The 18,556-nt window shown below is 41.6% G+C and overlaps 1 long non-coding RNA gene across 2 annotated transcripts in view; it reads left to right on the top strand.

Annotated features, from left to right (window-relative positions):
* LOC115286352 overlaps positions 1 to 16,913 on the top strand; it is a 20,224-nt gene extending 3,311 nt beyond the window's left edge. For both annotated transcript variants that reach the window (XR_003906017.1, XR_003906018.1), the window contains exons 3-4: positions 16,143 to 16,225; positions 16,852 to 16,913. This is a non-coding gene — a long non-coding RNA (uncharacterized LOC115286352). The remainder of the gene's footprint in view (positions 1 to 16,142; positions 16,226 to 16,851) is intronic.
* The last annotated feature ends 1,643 nt before the right edge of the window (positions 16,914 to 18,556 follow it).

The raw sequence follows: 18,556 nt of genomic DNA, 5'->3' as shown, positions 1-18,556 counted from the left end.
GGGGGGGGGGGGGGGGGGGGGGGGGGGGGGGGGGGGGGGGACAGAGACAGAAGGAGGCAGAGAATCCAAACCAGGCTCTGTGCTATCAGCACAAAGCCTGACACGGGGCTCAAACTCACAAACCGTGAGATCATGTCCTGAGCCGAGGTCAGATGCTCAACAGATTGAGCTACCCAGGTGTCTTGAGATTGCAGATTAAATTGATCCGATCAAGCCATGGCTAGAAAAGATTCCTACATGTGTAACAGGAAGTCTACGAACACTTTAAAAAATTTTGACCACAGTTGTTTTGATAGATAAGACCAAAAGAAGAAGAAAGTAACATCAAACTCAGTACCATTGACTGCTAGAAACTCTCACTGACAAATACCAAAAAGAAACAAAATATATTTATGAGAGAGCATTTTTGATTCCCCTTTGCTTTCAGCTCTGGGGTTGAAAACAGCAAACATTAATTAGCTCATGAGTTTGTGAGCGAGCCAGGTGGTTCTTCTGGTTTTAGCTGGGCTCGTGAATCTGGGATGAGTTGGTGGGCTAGCTCCTGGTTGACTTTGTCACCTTGGCTGTACTCACACGTTTGGAGGTTGGTTGGCTATATGCTGGCCTAGGATCTTCTCAGCTGGAACAAGTAAATTCTTCTTTACTCATCTTCCAGCAGACTGGCCTCTGCTTATTCGGAGAGCCATGTCTGAGAGAGAGGACAGGCAAAGCATTTTTTGGACATCTCAGCTCAGAACTGGCACACAGTCACTTCTACCTCGACAGGAGGAGCTCTGAAATCACATTACAAGAGGTATGGATATAAAGAGGCATTGTGGACTATTTTAATTTCCCATACTTAGGAATGTGTCACAACTCTGCTCATCTGTATTTCTTGCAACGTCAAATGGGAAAAATGGCTGGAGAGGGGTAGTAAACAGGAGAGCGGGTGGAGGAGACAGAGAGTTCATGTGGGTTGAATATCAGAAAGAATTTTGAGGATTTGGCAAATGAGAGGCTTCAAACAACTTCTGTATAGAAAAGAAATGGGTGTGAGAGGAAATAGGGTCTGAATATGTGTTTTCATGGTTTAGGAATTTGATCCCTTTTGATATTCTATAAGACATGCAAGTAAAGCCGGAATTTCCATTAAGTTACTTTTTTGGCTATTGAGCCATGTATTTTTCCAGGCAAGTGTAAGACGGAGTCATGTAGAATCTCAGGACTCACTTGGATTAAGCATTTAGATTTCTAAAGGAAGATCTTAAAAAAGAAAAAAGGCTCCTCCAAGCCAGGAGAAAAGTGAAACATTGATTTCCTCCCCTCCTCAGGGAGGTCACTCAGTCATATTTGGATGCTTAATATTTTTTAAGCACTGTCAGGTTTAGGATGTCAAAATTTTGAGCAAATGTGGTGCTCTCTGAAGACTTTGTGATTCTAGTTTTTCCAAATGTCCACGGAAATGTAAAGAGTGGATGTATTGACTAATTCCTAAGTGCACCGTGCTGCCAGTATATTTGACATTTGACAGCTCCTCTGAGGACATACTCTCTTGTTCACCCATTTTGGTCCTAATGATGCTAGTGCTTGGAAACTATAGTAATACCTATAGAATGAATGGAAGATGCCTTGGAAGCCAAAACTTGGGGGCTTGAAAGTCAGCCCATCCTGTATTCAAATCCTACTATGTGAACTTGGACATGTTTCTTATCTGACTAAGCTTTTTTTAAGTCCTAACATGAGCATAACAATCCTTGTGCGTGAGCTTATTGTAAGAATTAGAGATAAGGCATAATCACTGTTAAGTATGTAAATGTTTACCTTTGATTCCACAAAAAGAGGCTATAGACCAGCCTTTACCGATCCAGTATCAAGATCCTACTAGATTCCCCAGATTTGGTGAAATAAGCTTGTCTAATATCCAGTGTCAGGAAGCCATTGAACCAAGAAAGACGTCTCTTCTTCTTACTGTTTGTAGTAGAAAAATAAGAAGATAGAGACCACCTCAGGAGATGGTGGTAGGTGTTAGGTTCTGTGCTACTGGAAACATTTAAAAATAAATCACCATCTGGGGCACCTGAATGGTTCAGTCAGTTAAGCATCCAACTCTTCAGCTCAGGTCCTGATTTCACAGTCATGATCTTACTGTTGGGAGATCGAGCCCCGCATCAGGCTCTCTCTCCCTCTCTTTCTGCCCCTCCCCCCTCAAAATAAGGAAACATTTTAAAGAAAGAATTAAAAATAATCAGATATAGATTAAAATTTTTTTAATGTTTATTTCTTTTTTGGGGGAGGGGAGAAAGAGAGACAGAGCATGAGCATGGAAAGGGCAGAGAGAGAGACACACAGAATCCAAAGCAGGCTCCAGGCTCTGAGCTGTCAGCACAGATCCTCATGCAGGGCTCAAACCCACGAGCGGGGAGATCATGACCTTAGCCAAAGTCAGACACTCAACCAACTGAGCCACTCAGGTGCCCCATCAGATATAGATTTTATTCCCCATATAGTTATTTCAGATTTCAAGGTGCTCATAATTCAGGTGGGAGGAAAAGACAACAGAAAACTTTGCAATGCAACAAGTTATTAATCAAGTGCTAAATTTGGAGTTTGAGGACCTTAAAGGGAAGATCAGTAAAGACTTTGTGGATATTGAAGGTGAGCAGTCTCAGGGTATAGAGATGGCAAGAGGGGCACTCTGAACAAATGTCTGGAGGTCAGCATAGACTAGAAAAGAAGGTAGAAATTAGAGAGGCGAGGGGGTGGGCTGGCGAGGCTGATCAGGTAGGAAGAAAGTAAATGGTGGAAGGTTTTGAAAGCCAAGCAGGAGACCCTGGACAGTCAGATCACTAACAATTTCTGAACAGGTGAAAGAGATCATGGTGATCCGTCCCTGGCGGAGACTTCCAGATTCCTAAGGCAGAGCCTGGAATCAAGTGTCGCTTGGCAGCAAGTCAGGCACACAGTGGTGGAACCTGGCCTAATGCTGTGATGGGGATGGGGGTGAGGTAGGAGAAAGTCTCAAAGACTCTGCGCTATGAGAGTTTAGAGTTATGAGAGTTTCTTTTGAGCCTCATCTAGTCTAGACTGACCAGTGCTATCCTGGCTCAAACCTTTGCTTTGGGCAACAATTCAGAAGGCAAAGGCTATCTTGTCGGACACTAGATGGGTGATCTGAGATTCCTCTTTCCCCAAGTTGCTAACTTGGCAGAAACCAGGGTACATTGCCTACTAGGTGCTTACAATGACTAGTCCTTCAAGAACTTGAGAAACAGGAATGAGAGCAGCATGTCTCACCTGGCAGCTCAGACGACAGCTACAATTTTCCTTCTATCCAAACTCTATAATAGGGAAATTTCTCTCCCTATTCCTGGGCAAGGGACAAATAGAAAAGTGGAATGTGGGATAGAACAACATGGGTCATCCCCTCAATTACTAATGTTTATTTTTGCCTTCCCCAGATTGTCAATTACAGATAAACTGACTCACACATTTCAGAGAAAAACTCAAGGTCAGACAAATCCTCTGATTTAAGTATCAGCGGGGCTTCTAAAACTATACTTTTCTGCCAGTGAAAGGATGAGAACTTAAATGTTTTTCTGTGACTTCTAAATAAATGACATCTGTCTCCAAGCTGGCATTCAGCATGGAACAAAGGAGGGGGGAAAATCCCAAGCGTCAAGGTAAATTTCCTGCTGGTGTGCTATAACAAAGTACCATAAATTGGGTGGCTTAAGCCAGCAGAAATTGAGTCTTGCCTAGTTCCAAAAGCCAGGAACTCCAAACGAGGGTTTGGTCAGGGCCATCCCCTCTATAGTCTTTCAGAGAGAATCCTTCCTTGCCTCTTCTATCTTCTGGTGGCTCCAGGTGTCCCTTAGCTGTGACAGCTTCACTCCAGTCTCTGACCCTGTGGTCACATTGCCTCTCCCTCCTCTGTCTCAACATTTTTGTCTCTCTCCTATAAGGACACTTGTCATTGGATTTAGGACCCACATGGCAAATCTGTAGCTTAATCACATCTACAATGACCCTTTCCTTTCCCCAAATAAGGTCACATTCACAGGTTCCAGGGGGTAGGACATGGGGGCGGCACCTTTCAACCCACTGTACTCCTCAAAGTATAAAAGTGAGGGAATCAAGAGAAAAGGAAAGTATATGAAAGTAAAAATGTGCAAGGGAAGGTCACCATTCCCAGCCACACCAAGGACTTCTACGATAAGCCCCGCCCACTCCTGCCTAAGGGTTTTCTCTGGTTGGCCCATGAGCAGGAGAGGCAGACTAAAAGTACTAATGAATTAATGCTCCAGGGTAAATCCTTCAACTGTTGATGGATAAGATGTAGGACTCAATACTCCTGCTTCCTTACCTCTCTGGTGGTATGACTTGAGGAAAGCAAGTTCTAGCCAGTCTCTTAGAAGTCTTTGGTGGGACTGAGTCTTAACTTCCCATAGCAGTAACCTGCCCATTAACACAACAGTATCACCTTCTTTTCTTTCTCCATTTCCCTTCTCCCCAGTGAGTGCTCTCCCTTGGAATCACCTCCCTGAGAAACTCCCTGCATTCAAATACTTGGCTCCAGGTCTGCCCCAGGAAGAACCCAGCAGAAGACACTTAAATATATGTGTTTCTATTAACTGAGTACTTATTATGTCATTGTGCTAAGAACTGTATCATACCTAATTTACTACCAGCATAGCCATTTGAGTGTACCATTATTATCATTTTGCAGATGCAGAATTGAAAGCTCAGACAATGTAAGCACCTTACTTAAGAGTTCGCAGGTGATAGTATAAGGAAAGTTAGCATTTGAATGAGCTCTATGGGGCTTCAAAACCCATGAAATACCTTCTTCCTTTATGAAGGCCCCTGCCTTAGGTTCCCTAGGAACCAGACTCTGAGATGGAGATGGGTGTGTAGAGAGTTTATTGGGAAGTATTATCAATATCAATAATAAGCGGGGATTGATGAAAGCCAGTCTTGGTCATAGGGAGAAATTGTGACACACTCACAAAAGCCTCATTTTGTTCCCTGGGCATCTGAGGAACTGGAATAGCCCTTCATAGTTGTTCTGTCTTGTTTCAAAGCGCCTTGTTCTTTATATCCTCCCAGGACCATTGAGTCATTGGATGTGGGCTGCCAGTGAGAAGAAGGCATGACCTTGTGTGAGGGAACTCTACTTGACATAGGGCAATTTCTGGAGAGAAACTCATCTGAAAGTTTTTTGCTTTCAACACTTAGAACAAATGGGGGAATGGGTGCTTTAATCTTGACCAGGGAGATTGGGTATTATACTAAAATGTGCTCTACTATCTACCCTTTCCACTACACAGTTCCATTTTTTTCATATGATACCTTCTAGGATGAACTCCTCCAAGACTCTGTAATCTCTTTCCTTGCATAAACTGACAAGAAAAAAGTTACTAGGATGATCTACAGGCCCCACCGCTATAGCTGGTCTCAAAGCTGCAAATGAGCTGCCTGTTGTAAATTCATCAATTTAAATCACTACTTGGAGCCCCATGAGAGGCTCACCTGGGCTGCCGGGGTGCCAGACATAGTTTTCTCTACCCTGTCACTGGGTAATGGCAGCCTTACTTTTTCCTAATGTTTGGAGTCAATCACTCCTACTAGAGTGGAAACAACATTATTGGCCCTCTTGTTTCTTAGCACAAGGAGACTCCAGTGACTATGTGTCACCCAATGGCTTAAAGTTGAATGAGACTCTTGCTTTGCCCCTTGGTGCAAGTGTTTCCACTCTGGGAACTAGGATCTCTCGATCCATAGGAACTGTAATTATTCAGACTAAAAGCATACTGCTGGGCATGATGGTAAATGGGACTATTCCTATTTCTACCCCTTGGTCCCAGATACATGTATTCTACCTAAAGTGGGCCCAGCACCATATAATGGTGACCAATTTATACTAAATCCTGGGGGCGGGAAGCACCCTTGCAGGGTGTCACCTTCAAGCTGTCACCTTAACCGCATCTTCAAAGGTCCATCCCATTGTTCTATCAAGCCAGCAGTTTCTGAGTGGCTGGTAAGTAACTGGACCAGTAGATCTTATGATCATGTGACAACTGCCACACTTCTGTGCTGTAAAGTGGGTTCTTTGGTTCAATATGATGTTATATAGGACTCATGTCAGTGGAACAGATGCCCTGTAAACCCTTGAATAGTGTGGTTGGCTGAATCTTTGTGGGAAGGAAAGGCAAACCTAGCCCCTCCAAAACATGTTTATACATTTGTCAGAAGCAATCACTGTCCCGTCCATGGTAGAAAGGGTCCAGTGTAATCCTCATCAAGTGATGGTGTCATATCATAACATTTGCAATGGAGGCTGGGAGTCAATCCCATAGGGATTGGGGACTGGGAACAAGACTGGACCCTCAGGGTTGTCTTTAGATAAGGCAGGAGGACTGAACCTTCATATTCACGCTCCTGTCAACCAGTCATTGGATGCTGGCTGTTCCCAGAAAGGCAGAAGACATTGAAAGAAATAGCTTCCTTTAGCTGACATGGATTTCCAAAGAGCAACTCTGCTGAGAGCCTTCAGCCCCAAACTACCCCGCAGATGGGGAAAAATCTGGCAGCATGCATCCACTGGGGCTCATTTATCTTCCATGAGGGGGACTGTATTTGCCATTGTTTATCCTCCCTGGAGAAATGGATTGGCCCTGAATGGTCCTTACTCAGGGCAGTTAGCAGATTGTTGGTGGTTTCAGAGGAATTATTTCAATGGAGTGTTGGGAGGAGGGAAGAATCCAGATAATTAAGAAGTAACTCTGAAATAAGGAGACTGAGCTAACGAGTCTAAACCTCTCTTGCAAGAAACTTTGCTGAGAAGAAGGATTCTGTAAATTTGGGGAGAATGAATTAGAATACCCTTCCTTCCCCAGTGAGCACACTTCCAAAATAATGGCTGGGGTTATAAGGGAATATTGGAAGTTTTTTTTTTCTCTGTGTGAATCTAATTAGTCCTCAGGGGAACTGAATCTGTAGCTCCAGCTTCATTAGTATCATCCCAGCTGAATCAACTGGCTGGAGAACAACCAGGCTTCGGGCAAGCTGTAGTAGTCAAATCCAAGATTATCCGAGAGGTCAAGTTATTTACTAAGTCAGACAGACAGCGTGGGTTTATGTTCGTGTATCTACAAAACATTTACATCATAGCATGTGAGGTCTGACACTAGGGAGTCTACTGGCGGTTGGCTGAAACTTTGAGAAAGTATTCCTATTTGTGTCCAAAGGAGAAAAAAATATATTTTTAAATGAAGATGACCATTAGCAGCTCTCAGATATTTTAATGGGATGGATTTTGAAGAAGGTCGATGGATTCATGTAAGCAGGACTTTCCATGTCATCAAATCAGCAAATTCCATGCAAGTATACTTTCTGAGCATCATTTTTCTGTTACACATGTGTTTCATGTGTAATATGGAGAACCAAGCTCATTATGTTATAAACATAACTGATGAAGGAGGTGGAATTCTCATCCACTCATGAACTATTTGAATAATTTCCTAAAACCTGTGTTTTATAATTTTCCCCCTCAGCTCGGAATCAGAAAAGAGTCAAGCTTTCTTGAGCAGGTCTAGGACTGGGAACCTGAACAACCTGAGTTTCTTATGTTGTTTGTGGCAGATGGACGAGGTAGGGGAGAGGACGAATAAAAGTGAGGGTCTCATTCTAAATAACGGGAGGGGCCTTTTTTTAAATGAATACAATAAGCATTGTCCCGAGTTGAATGAAGAGTTGAACCAGGTATGTATGGGGGTCAGGCATGGTTCATCCTTGGACATCAAAATGTGTCCTTCATAAGAGAATAGTCTAGACTGACCTCATACTCAACAACATTGAAAGCACCTCTGTATGTCTGGAATCTTCTTCTCACACGCCTCCAAACTCCTCTCATGGCTAGCTCTTTTACATCCTTCAGATCTCTGGGCTTACATGCCCCTTCTGTTGAATATTGGGAATGACCATTTGGAGGAAATTGCTCGATCTAAAGTGGATCCTTCCCTGTTATTGTCTCTCAGCCCCTTAACTGTTTCCTTTGTAGCATGCATCCCAGTTGTAATGTCTTGTTTTGTTTTGTTTTGACATATTCATCTATTACAGCCGCTTGAAAGTAAGCTCCGCAAGGGCAGGGATGACCTGTATTATTTCACAATCAAATCCCAATGCTTGGTACCTTGTGATTAGTCAATAAATAAATGTACATTGATTGAATAAATCATAGTGAACAGATTTGGCTTGAAAAGAATCATAAGACAAAAGCAAAGCTTCACTTTAAAGTCAAGGTATAGAAGGATGCCTGGAGAGCTCAGTTGGCTAAAAGTTTGACTTTGGCTCAGGTCACGATCTCACAGTCTGTGAGTTCAAGCGCTGTGTCAGGATCTGTGCTGACAGCTCAGAGCCTGGAGCCTGCTTGGAATTCTGTGTCTCACTCTTCCTTTGCCTCTCCCCTGCTCATGCTCTGTCTCTCCCTCAAAAATAAATAAACATTAAAAAAATTAAAGTTAAGGTATAGGGCTTGATCTTAGCTCTGCCATTAACCAGCTCTGTGACTTTGGACAAAACCTTCAACCTCTCTGGGAGTCACCTGTAAGATGAGAGGCTAGATGAGGTTCATCCTAACTCTAGAGTTATGTGACTTGACTTGAAATGAATAGTGAGAATCATGGAGTTTTGTGAGTGTGTTCCCACAGTAGTTTTACCTCAAGACCTCTTTCTAACCAGTTCATATACCTTATTTTTTATAGAACAGCTTGTTTTGATCCAAGGCATATCTACAACCAAAACTGAACATGCCCTTGTTGGAAAAATAGGTCTATGTAATTAAATTCCAGTATTTATGATTTCCAAAACCACTTTACAGAGAGACTATGTCAGTCGGTGTAGAAATCCCCAGTACAAATTAAATTAAGCAGTAGGGGTCATTCAAAATGGTTACAAACGATACAGAAAACTCAAAGCTTTTGTGGTCTTTTCAAGATATTTCAAATGTTTGAAGAAATTACTTATTTACGGGCATATCAACTTGTTCTTTCATCCTAAGAACAGAGATACTGAAAACTTGAGAAATACCTTTGCAGATGAGGACAAAAGCATAAAATCACCATCATATTTATTCCTTGAGCACAGAGAAGTTGTCATCAGTGTTCATGGAAAGACATGAGTTGCACTTGAGCACCTGGCACAGGGCTCAGGTCCCTTAGTACAGGTGGATGTCACATCCATCAGTGCCACAAGTAGAACAAAGTCGTGTCTGATCTTCTTAGTGTCTGCGGTATGAGTGAGTCTTTCCTGGGACTGAGATGTTTGCTGGTACCTGGGTATTAATTCCATCACTCTTACAACTCTTGTGGTGGCTTCCAGAAGGAAAATATCAGAAAGCAAGTCCCAGCATCTATAATTGTTAGTATTATTATTTCTGTTTTCCACAGTAAATTGGAATCAAGTATTTAGTTGACCTGGTGGCATAAATACTACTCATAGCATTGAACTACTGAGTCAAAAAGACAGGTAACAGTTTGAAAGCAAACTCAGTAGCAAGGATTTGAAAGACCACATCAGCCAAGAGTGGCGAGCCTGGAAGTGATAGCCCCTACACAAAATGGTCAGACTTTATCCACCTGATCATGGACAATCTAGTGGCTTCATTAATAGTGCACTGTGACAGGGCCTTCAGTTTGGACTTGCACCCAGAGAGAGATTAAATGTATTTCTGTGTTTCAAGAGAGATGAGAAACCTATGAGCCAATGGGGTGTGTCCCAGAAGAAGTAGAAGTCTTTCAAATCTGAATTCCATTGACATTGTCTAGACAGGTCTTTGAGCCAGGGGTGAAGAATGGATTTATTCAAGCCTCAGTTTCTAGTCTCAATGAGAGCAACAACAAAATGTTCCTACATGTACGTAAACACATTTTAAACCCTGGCTAACCAGGGGCACCTGGGTGGCTCAGTTGATTAAGCATTCAATTTTGGCTCAGGTCTTGATCTCACAGTTTATGAGTTCGAGCTCCATGTCAGGCTCTGTGCTGACAGCTCAGAGCCTAGAGCCTGCATTGGACCCTGTGTCTCTCTCTCTCTCTCTGCCACTCCCCCACTCATACACTGTCTCTCTCTCTCTCAAAAATAGACATTAATTTTTTTTAAATAATGGATAAGTGATTTCTTTATAAATTAAAGATATTGTGGACAATAGTTTGCATATTTGCCTTTTTTTTCAGACTCTAAAGGCACCTGTATATCTCCTATATCCTCTCTAGTCTGGTGATTGAAATCTACCTATGTGTTTGAGGCTTTGGTTTGTATTAAAAGATTATCATGTTAAGACAAATATATGATTTTGCTCATATGTGTAATTTAAGGAACACAACAGAAAAACATAGGGGAAGAGAAGGAAAAACAAGATAAAAACCGAGAGGGAGGAAAACTATAAGAGACTCTTAAATACAGAGAACAAACTGAGGGCTGCTGGAGGGCAGGTGGGTAGGGGGATGGGCTCTATGGGGGATGGGCATTAAGGAGGGCACTTGTTGAGATGAGCACTGTGTGTTATATGTAAGAGATGAATCACTGGGTTCTACTCCTGGAACAAATACTGCACTGTATGTTAACTAACTTGAATTTAAATAAATTTTATTTATTTAAAAAAATTTTTTAATGTTTATTTTTGAGAGAGAGAGAGAAAGAGAGAGAGAGCATGGGTAGGGGAGGGGCAGACAGAGACAGGGAGACACAGAATCTGAAGCAGACTCCAGGCTCTGAGCTGTCAGCACAGAGCCCTATGTGGGGCTTGAACTCATGAGCTGTGAGATCATGACTTAAGCCAATATCAGACACTCAACCAACTGAGCCAGCCAGGTGCCCCTAAATAAACTTTTAGAAAGGTTATCATGTTAAGCTGTTTTTAGTTACATACAACACAATGGTGGGGTTTACTTTCTCCTTCCTGAGAGCAAGTTTTGCTAGGGCAGACTGTGGAGGAGATACTAAAATGGGATCTGGAAGATGGGAGGAATTGCAGACGATGGGTAAGGGAGAGACTGTGGTCCCCTCTTTTCTCCATCTCATCACCTTCTCAGTTTCTGCCAGAAAGAAATGATCTGTGCTCAGTACATTAGCCTGTCTCTGCTTTTCTCAGCCTGGCCAATGACCAAGAAGCCCTAGGTTACTTCTTTCTTCTGGTCTCTTTATTCAGTCATGTTATGTTCTCTACAATGTACCAGGCATTATGCTAATTGCTGGATAGGCCTTGGAAACCAAAACACAGCCTTGCTTTCACAGGGCTTATGATCTAGAATCAGCAGGAAACAGGCAAATAAATAAACCTATCATCAACTGTGGTTAGTTCCATAAAGGAATCAAATGGAGCCTGTGACAATAAAAAAAAAAAGAGTGACATTATTATAAATGGCATAGGAGGGTTTCTCTGTGGAGGGGAAAATGTAAGAGAGAAAGGCCCAACCACACTGACAGGAAGATGGGTGCTCTGGGCAGGGAAAGAGCAAGTGTGAAGACCATGACTCAGAGGGCAAGCCGGAATTTTAAGAAGAATGTTAAACCATGAATCATTGATTCTACTTAAATCTTCAGCAAATGTCTTCAGGCATTGTGTTCATCACTAGGTGATTTATAGTTTTTGTAACAGTTGACTAGTTGTTGGGTTGAGGAACACTTGAGTAGGGTAGGAAGCTTTTAAAAAATATTTTTATTATTATTCTTATTTTAAGAAATTTCTGGGGCACCTGGGTGGCTTAGTTGGTTAAGCATCTGACTCTTGATTTCTGCCCAGGTAATGATCTCTGCATCAAGCCTGCTTGGGATTCTCTCTCTCTGCCCTTAGGCTGCTTACACACATGCGCTTATTCTTTCTCTGGCTCAAAATAAATAAATAAGCTTTAAAGAAAGAAAAGGAATTGCAAACTGAAGGGGGAAGAAAGGAAGTTCTTGAGGTCCAAATGGAACATAATTTCCATTAAGTTTTAAAATGTTTAATTTGAATTCTAGGCATCTTGTCTCATTCATCTTTTTGTTCTTACCACACTTCTGAGTGCCTGGGTTTCAAGTCTACCATCAGCAGACATCTCAGAGAGGGGTACTGCTTCCTGGGGAGAAGTTTTGTAAATGTGCTATGGGTTACCACAACCGCCAGGAGTGCTCAGCAGTATCTGGGGAGAAAAGAGGAGGCTAGCTGAGTTCTGAGTTTACTCTTAGCTCTCCAGCACCTGTACTAGTCAGGAGGTTAGTGTCTTTTGTCCTAGCCATCCCTCGTGTATGCCTGCTAGCCTCTCTTCCTGTGGAAAACTGTCCCTCCTGCCATGATGCTAGGTCATTGGCTCTGTTTGCCTTGACTCTAGGGTGGGTGTAAGACCTAAGATTGGCCAGTCAGAGTAGACTATTCCTCTGACCACGGTGATTGGTGCAGCCATGAGCACGTGACCCAGGTAAGGGCCACTAGAACTTTTCCGTCAGATTTGACAGGTTAAAGCTGGATGAGATTCTCTTCTTCTAGGATCAGAAACTTTGAGGACAAAATGGCTTTAGGACTGTGAGCTGCCAGATAAAGAAAGACACTGAGATTAACACCTAGTGGAGGTAAATAGAAAAAAAGAGCTGGAGAGATGGAGGGAGAACGTTCAGGCATCACAACCTGGGCCCCTGATCTTTCCATACATGAAAAAAAGATGCGTTTCTCAGACTTCCCAGACAATGCCTTACTGTTCTTGGCTAAGTGCTAGCTTGAATCGGATTTGCATCTCTTGCAACCAATAGGTATGGATTAACACCACTTCCAAAAAGTATATGTATATATATATTTCCTTTACACTAAATCTTGCAATACAAATTAGATATAAGTTCATGGAAACTTTCCACTCAGCACCAACATTGGCAACCAAACATTCCCTTATGTAGGATAGGTAGGTAGTTTTCTTAGACTCAAATTTGTAAGAGAAGACTTTTAGTTCTTTAGATGCACATTATCATCCAGAAGAAAAGTCAAAGGGTATGTTTGCATCTTTGATAAGAGCAGGCAGTGCTAAGAATGAATTGCTTAATAGAAATTAACTTACCTTTTGAATGTATTTTATTACAACCTTATTATGTAGTTGGAGGTATTATTTTCAGACAAAGCTCTGTTCTCATGTATAAGCAGAAAACCTTTTTCTTAGGTTGAGAAACAAGCAGAAAATTTGTTTTCTATTTCCTGGATTTAAAAAGAAGAGTCATAAATTGGAGAGGTTGGTGGTCTGTGTTTGTGACCTGTGCAAACTGCTTCCCCGTCTTCATGACCCATCAAAAGATAAATCACTGTTGAAAATAGTGGGGCTGTTGCCAGGCCACTTAAGCCAATCCTGAAGATGACTCATTAGATTTAAACCCCAGGAAGTGAAGACTCACAAGTAGAGGAGATGGGTCCAGGATCTTCTTTTCCAGCCTTGTCGACCACAGTAAAGAAAGAGAACCCAAAACGTGGATAGACTGGCAACGCAGGGTTGGGGTGGGGAGGTCTAACTTCAGACCTACTTCTACCAAGATTAGGATATGAAAATACATTAACGTCTCTCCATTTCCTTACTCAAATAAGACTGTCTCAGGATTCCAGTGAACCATAAAGAAAATCTTGGATTGATGAAGCTGCCAAGAGTAGACATTTTTAATGATCCTAATACTCAAGGCCTTTAAATTCCACTTAAGGAAAATCTATTGAGTCTTTGGGAAAATAATAACCATTTGGCTTTGGAATCCTAACTGTATTTCTTCAGTCAGGTGGGCCTGGGGAATCCTGGAACTCTGTTTTATAGAGTAGACCTAGTTTGTGTGTATGTTTGTGTGTGTGTGTGTGTGTGTGTGTGTGTGTGTGTGTCTTCTTCCTCATTAGTCATTTAGTGAAAATGACCAAATATAGTAATATAAAGCTCTGGGGGCAAATCAGAAAGTATTCAAGCTGGAAGAGAAGTTAACCTTTTCACTTTCTAGGTGCAAAAAGAGTGACTCACAGCAGTTGTGAGATTTGTCTGAGGTCTGATAGTTTTTAGGGGTGCCTCCATCACCAGATGACTGCATCAGCCCTTCTTAAAATACGTGCATTGGAATACTGGCTAACAGTTGTTTTGTGCAAAAAGAGTTCACTAAACAAATGGATTTGGGAAATAACATACGGTAGCTCTTGGAGCATACTAATGACCCAGATTTCTTACAGCAAAAAAGAAAAAAAAATTATTTGCCTATATTTATCACAGAATTTGCACAATATATTTGACCAAGGACCTTGTTTGGTGCAACACCCACCAACTTGAGTAGATTAAGTTTTATTTTCTCTTAATTTTTTTTTAACATTTATTTATTTTTGAGAGACAGAGAGAGACAGATCATGAGCAGTGAAGGAGCAGAGAGAGAGGGACACACAGAATCCAAAGCAGTCTCTAGGCTCTGAACTGTCAGCACAGAGTCTAATGTGGAGCTCGAACCCACGAATATGATATCTTGACCTGAGCCGAAGTTGGTTGCTCAACCAACTGAGCCACCCAGGCACCCCTAGATTAAGTTTTCCATGCAGGAAAGACTGATATGTCTGTTTGGTGTTTTCTCTACCAACTTTTTTTTTTTAACTTTGTTCTGGGCTTTTTTGGGCTAGTTTAGCTTTTATCTAAAATGCTACATTTAAAAATTAAATTTTCTATGGAGGAAAAGTTTTCAAGCATCTTATTTCTGGTACTTTTACAGCACAACTTAAGAAATAACCAAAGTCCCATAACTCAATAAAATTTAGCATGTGGTTCTTGGAATCAAATAATCTGACAATTAACTGTCTGAGTAAGCTTGAAATATGAATCCATGAGTCAGCATGACCAAGCCAGCTCTGCATGGGTGTGCCTAGCAGACCAGGAGTTATTAGTAACCCTGAGTGGACCTGTTAGCCAACATCTTACTGAACATCTTCCAGCAAAATTACTCCATCTTTCTAGGTCTCACCAATTCAAATACCTTGAGGCAATAGCACAAATGGATAAAAATATAATATAGAGTGGTAAAGGTCATGTTGAAGAGGGGAACACTTGACTTCTAAAAGAAAAGAAAGCTTTTATACTATGTTGTCCAAACAAAATTTATTTGGGGCTGAATGGATTTCAAGCCATGACTGTGTGTGACCCCCATCTTGACCTTAAAAGGAGAGGCAAGATTTCGGTAACAATAGCTAGAATGACCCTAAAAAATAGTGGTATTTAGCAAGATAGTCAGATTAAGGAATGGAGTAATTGACTTATCAACATCATGATTTATAATTCACAGTTACAATCTATGAGCTTTATCTTATAAACAATATGCAGATTTTCCATTTGCATGAAATTGGCAAGAAGGGAAATACATTTAGCATTTAAACTAGACTGATCATTATCAATTCTTTCAACGATTCAGAAGACACTAGAGGAGACTGGTAATGATTCCAGGGCATCATTTTGGCATTGCACCAGGGAAACTCAAAGGAGGTCACATGTAGACATTTTTCATTTGACAATACAAGTGCTAATAGGAAGTTTGCTGTGGTGACATTAAACCTGTGGGATGTTCTGAGCAAATCAAAACACCATAACTTAAATCAAGAGAAGACTGCTAAAAAAGTGACCGAACAGGTGAAAATTGGCATTCACTTAGAAAATTAGAAGGAGATGGATTTATTTCGTTCATAGGAATTGCCAGAAAACTGCTGCAGAAAGCAGGAAAGCAGGTTTTCAGGAGAAGGTTGTTACTGAGAGGTAATTTCTTTTTGGAAGAGGGTTTAAATTAGGATAAATACCCGTCATCAGTAATCGTGAAAGTGCATGCCTTCCTAGACCTGGACCCTATGATCTATCCAGGTTGTGTTCTGATTCAAGAATATTACTAAGCATTTTCTAAGAACTTCAGAATAAGGGGAAATCCATTTGTGAGTTTTCAAAAGGTTCTGATGCTTCTTTTTTGGCCTCAGAAAACCTCCCACAATGGCTGTTACTGTGTCATACCTAGAGTAGGCACTCAACGCATAGAGGAAATGTGTTCCCAGAACAATCATATTTGCTAGCACAGACTGAACCCCTGCTGTGTGTGAGCAAGGGCGCTGAGCTGGGTGCTTTATATACAATGTCATTAATTCTGTGGCAACTCCTATTTTATAGATAGACAACTTCAGAAAAAGTGGGTACCTCATCCAAGGTGACATGAAGAAGCTACAGAGACAGAGTCAAGAGATAAGGCCCAGGTGATTATCAGCATATTCTGTAATTAGATAGAAGTTTACAGATATGGGTTTGGGGAAGGAGTAGCTATAATCTATAGAAATGATTGGAGAAGGTTTAAGTTGAGAAGAGACTTGAAGAAAGAATGAAAGAGAGTTTTAGAGAGGAAAGGGGTATTACAGATTAAGATTAGAAAGAGCTGAAGGTCACCCATCCTATCTGTGAACCAGATAACACAAATGTCTGTAGCTATGAGGCTGAGAACCTGTGAAAAGCTTGGTTTAAGAGCATGTAGTGGGTTGGACAGTGACCTCCCCCTACTCCCAGAAAATGGTATGTCCAAGTTCTAAACCCTGGAAACTTAGAATACTATCTTTAATTGGAATATGGTTTTTGCAAATGTGAATTAAGGTAAGAGTATTCAGATGAGATCATATAGCATTAGGGTGAGCCCTTAACCCCAATGATGAGTGCCCTATAAGAGACACAGAGGGGAAAGGCATGTGAAGACAGAGGCAGATATTGAAGTGATTTGTCCATAAGCCAAGGGATTAATTGCTAGAACCACAAGAAGTTAGGAATGGGGGTATAGAACAGATTCTCCCTCAGCATCCAGAAGGAGCCAATCTTTCTCATGCCTTGATTGCAGATGTCCGGCCTCCAGATCTACAAGAGGATACATTTCTGTGCTTTCAGCCACCAGGTTCATGGTAATTTATTATGGAATCCCTAGGAAACTAATACGGAGTGCCTATCCAATTTGTGTCAGTGGACCTGCTTCCTACAGGAAGGGTTCTCTTGGAGGTTCATGGCTCATCTTCATAGAAGTGATTTGATAATATGGAAAGTAAGCTGATATTCTTCTATGGAAGCTAGAGATGTGTTCCTTAAAGCAACCTCTTAAGTGGTAGCTTTTATGTTCTCACTGTGGAGTTGTCTAAACTGGCACTTAGGACCAGACCATTTGTTTGGATTCCTCAACTCCTCCTCTCTTCTTTCATTCCATCTGTGACCTAATCTTAAACAATTTATTCAATATCAGTCTCCTGGTTGGCAAACTGGACTGCAGCATCCACTGCTTTATTCAGCCATTGGCCAGAAAGACCCAGTCATCCGCATTTAGGAAATGTCACAGACTTGAGATACACTAAGCCCAAGAGACAAGTGTCACAGCTGCTTTCCAGTTTCTGTAACCCAGAGGCTGTTGCAGATTTATCCTTCAGTGTTAAAGAGTTTGTGATGATACCCCATGAAGGGTTAATGTTCTGGCATCAAAATATCCCGGCACAGACTTATGATGCAATGTCTCAGTGGACACCACCAGCAAGTCTGCTATGGAAACAAACCCCCGGGGCTCTTAGAAGATGCTCAGAGGTACACCTTGAGTGTTGCCACAGACTCAAAACAGATGTCCCGGGTCTGCAATGAACTGAAGCACTATTTCCCAGTGGGTAGATCTGGCTAACCTGTGCTATACTAACAGGTTCCTGTGGGTAAGAAGCCCGGAAATCCAGTACGCGGATATGAACGGGTATGAAAATGAAATATGTCCACCATATCAGAGATTCTGGGCTATGAACTGTCCAAAGTCACCTATTATCATCACACCATTTTATTTCCTCTTCCACTCTGTCCTCATAAGGTTTAAATAAGGTCTTATCTCTGTGGTATTTCATCCCTGCTATCTTTCCAGAACATCTGCTGTAAACATTTGCTAGTAATGGGGAGAAATGTGCTTTTAGCTGGTGAAGAAGCAGTGCTGTTTCCACCCTTATTAATGCTAAAAAAAAAAAATCAAATTTACTCATTCATTCCAATTTTTCAGCAAATATTTATCAATAGCCCCTTTGTGCACTTCTCTTTTAGGTATTAGAGAGCAGGCAGGGATTTTAACAAAGTTTTTTTTTCTCATGGTGCATGTAGTCTGGTGGGGAGAGATGGACAATACACAAATAGATGTTTAATCATTCAGATGGCGATACAGGGCTGTGAAGAAAAACTAGGTTAGGTAAGTGGGGAAGATGTTGGTGGGGGTCTTCATGGGCTCAGGCTGCCATAACAAATAGTGTTGTGTGAGTGGCTTCAACAACAGAAATTTACTTTCCCAGAGTTCTGGAGGCTGGGAAGTCCAAGATCAGGGTACTGGCTGACTCAGTTCCTGGTGAGGAATTTCTTCCAGGCTTACACACAGATACTTCTTCCCATGGTGGAGAGGGTCCACTTATAAGGACACTAACCAGATGAGTGTCCATCTTCATGACTTCATTTGACATTAACTATTTTCTTTCTCCAGATACAGTCCTATTGGAGTGAATCCTAGAGGAATACAAGTCAGTCTATCAGGCTGAGACAAC

This window comes from Suricata suricatta, chromosome 3 (assembly GCF_006229205.1).
Source record: "Suricata suricatta isolate VVHF042 chromosome 3, meerkat_22Aug2017_6uvM2_HiC, whole genome shotgun sequence".
Lineage (NCBI taxonomy): Eukaryota > Metazoa > Chordata > Mammalia > Carnivora > Herpestidae > Suricata > Suricata suricatta.
The sequence above is the reverse complement of the archived record's forward strand: the minus strand, read 5'-3'. Positions and strand labels throughout refer to the sequence as shown.